The sequence below is a fragment of the Sinocyclocheilus rhinocerous genome, unplaced genomic scaffold (genome assembly GCF_001515625.1).
Source record: "Sinocyclocheilus rhinocerous isolate Xijiao unplaced genomic scaffold, SAMN03320098_v1.1 scaffold715, whole genome shotgun sequence".
Lineage (NCBI taxonomy): Eukaryota > Metazoa > Chordata > Actinopteri > Cypriniformes > Cyprinidae > Sinocyclocheilus > Sinocyclocheilus rhinocerous.
In genome coordinates, this window is record NW_015646180.1 from 54,554 (window position 1) to 57,490 (window position 2,937).

General features: G+C 42.2%; 1 protein-coding gene across 3 annotated transcripts in view; it reads right to left on the reverse strand.

Annotated features, from left to right (window-relative positions):
- Positions 1-2,937, reverse strand: part of LOC107707144 (hydroxycarboxylic acid receptor 2-like) — a 15,017-nt gene extending 12,080 nt beyond the window's left edge. For 2 of the 3 annotated variants that reach the window (XM_016511057.1, XM_016511059.1), the window contains exons 1-2: positions 2,714-2,937; positions 2,070-2,186 (exon numbers count right to left, since the gene is read on the reverse strand). The gene's annotated coding sequence lies outside the window, so the exon portion shown is untranslated. The remainder of the gene's footprint in view (positions 1-2,069; positions 2,187-2,713) is intronic. The other variant, XM_016511058.1, reaches the window with a different exon arrangement.

The window sequence follows — 2,937 nt, forward strand, 5'->3', positions numbered from 1 at the left end:
CTAACAATTGGAAATACTCAACCCACTCTCCCCTATGCAATTATAACTCATTTGAATCTCATGCGATTACTGTAACAGCTCCTATAAAACTCCAGGTTGTGGTAATTTACCGCCCTCCTGGGCATACCGGTTATGCCGGTTAAGTAAACCTATACCGGTTACTTTTAGACGAAACCTACGCTCCCTTTCCCCCTCCCATCTTTCCTCTGTAGTATCAGCAGAGAGAAAATGGCGCAAATCAAAAGATCTGTCAGAAGTATGTATCAGTCTTTGCTTTCATCTTTCTCTGCTGAAGTCCATACTGCCAAATCTTCATACTTCCACAACAAGATCAACAGCGCTCCAGACACACGTAATCTCTTCAAAACTTTCAATTCTCTCCTCTGTCCCCCTCCACCACCTCCCACCACTTCTGTAACAGCTGATGATTTCGTCACATTCTTCACAGACAAAACCAGAACAATCAGTAGTCAATTCTCAGCCCCACACACACATGACTTCAAACCAACCACACCCACTGCAAAAACTCCCATTTTCTCCTTCTGTCCCCTCACTGAGGCAGAAGTATCAAAACTTCTCCTCTCCAGCCATCCTACAACATGCCCTCTGGACCCAATCCCCTCACACCTTCTCCAAGCAATCTCTCCTACACTTTTACCACCACTCACACGTCATCAACACATCTCTCCTCACAGGCACTTTCCCCACTTTATTCAAGCAGGCTCGGGTAACCCCACTGCTCAAAAAACCTACATTAAACACTTCACTTACTGATAGCTACAGACCTGTCTCTCTCCTTCCGTTCATAGCGAAAACTCTCGAACGAGTTGTTTTCAACCAGGTATCATTGTTTCTTTCACAGAACAACAAACTGGATGCTAACCAGTCAGGTTTCAGGAGTGGCCATTCAACTGAGACTGCGTTACTGTCAGTAATGGCAAAAGCTTATTCCAAATCATCAGTTCTTATTCTGCTGGATCTATCTGCTGCTTTTGACACTGTCAATCATCAGATCCTCCTGTCTGCCCTCTCTTCACTGGGCATCACAGGGATTCCTCTTCGCTGGTTTGAATCCTATCTCATTGGTAGGTCTTTCAGGGTGGCCTGGGGAGGGGCGGTCTCCAAAGCTCATCAACTGGTCACTGGGGTTCCTCAGGGATCAGTTCTTGGACCCCTCCTCTTCTCCATATACACAACATCACTGGGTCCCATCATACAGGCACATGGCTTCTCCTACCATTGCTATGCTGATGACACACAGCTCTATCTCTCATTTCAACCAGATGATCCAATGGTAGCTGCACGGATCTCAGGCTGCCTGGCGGACATCTCGGCATGGATGAAAGAACATCACCTCCAGCTCAACCTGGCAAAGACTGAGCTTCTTGTCTTCCCTGCCATTTCACCATCCAGCTAGGTTCTTCTACAATTACTCCATCGACTTCGGTCAGAAATCTTGGTGTAATCTTTAATGACCAGCTGACCTTCAAAGACCACATTGCAAAGACTGCTCGATCTTGCAGGTTTGCATTGCACAACATCAGAATGATCAGGCCCTTTCTAACGGAGCATGATGCGCAACTTCTTGTCCAGGCCCTTGTCATTTCTAGGCTGGACTACTGCAATGCTCTTGTGGCTGGATTTCCATCAAGCACAATCAAACCTCTACAAATGATTCAGAATGCAGCTGCAAGACTGGTCTTCAACGAGCCCAAAAGAGCCCACGTTACACCTTTTCAAGTGACAGCTGAAAACTCATCTCTTTCGACGCTACTAGACTTTATCCTAAATTAAAGAAAAAAAAAGCTTCTTTCTCTTTATTTATTCCTTCCCTTTCTAGCTTGTACTTATTTTAACAATGCCTAGAACCTGGTTTTACAAGCACTTCCTGTGTCTGTTTGCCTCTTTAAGAAGAATCGCTTTATGTATTCCCCAATTGTAAGTCGCTTTGGATAAAAGCGTCTGCAAAATGACTAAATGTAAATGTAAATATCCCTACTTAGAGTGTAGTTCTTAGTTTAAATCAAATTTTATAAATATTTCTGTAAGAAAAGTTTCTCATGACTTACCAGAGTTGGCAATTGACTATATTGATGATTCTTTCTTGAGATGTAAGCAGAGAGTGTGAAACGAGGTCTGGTCTGAGCAAAACTACCGCTCAGAAGTTGTCTCAAAGCAAGCTTCCTCTGTAAAAATGAGTCATAATACATGACGTGAAGTCTTACTCAACTCTGGCACATCCTCAAATGTCCTCACATTGCTCTGTTTTAACAAGTTTTCTTTCTTGCATTAATGCAGTATGTAGATATGCAATAATGTTCAAAGTATAAGGACGTACTCTTGCTGCTCTGCAACACTGTTGGACAAACTATAGCAACAGTTTCACAAACTGGTTGCATGCAAATATGCCACTTGGCATAAATCCATCTAATTTAAAAGGCATTTTCATGTATGTCCTAATCATAAGATCCATCTGTTTTATTCCAACTAGTATTTCTAAGCAAACTATGTGAAGCCAAACTCTTCAAGAGAGTAAGAAACTGTGCTTCCCTCGAAAAACGTAGCGCATTGCCTAAATACCTACAACGACCCATTGAATAGCAGAGTGCAGAGTGGATCGGGTTTCCAAGCTCGATCTTTAAAATGTTTTAAGTACATTTACAGTAACATAACACTTAAAACATTGTATTTATCAAATATTGTTTTGACTTACCAAAGTTGACTGCTGACTAGTTTTCTGATAAAATCTAATTGAGGATGTAAGCAGAGAGTGTAAAGAAAGTTGTCTCAGCTTAAGTTCAGTGTTCTTGTTTGAGAGAAATGACCGCCCAGAGCTTGTCTCTTTATCTTCCTCTGTCTATGCATGTTGTAGAGACATCAAGATGGGAATGTTAAGTCCTAGCCAATACTAATGCTTCTTTCTTTCTCTTTCTTTCT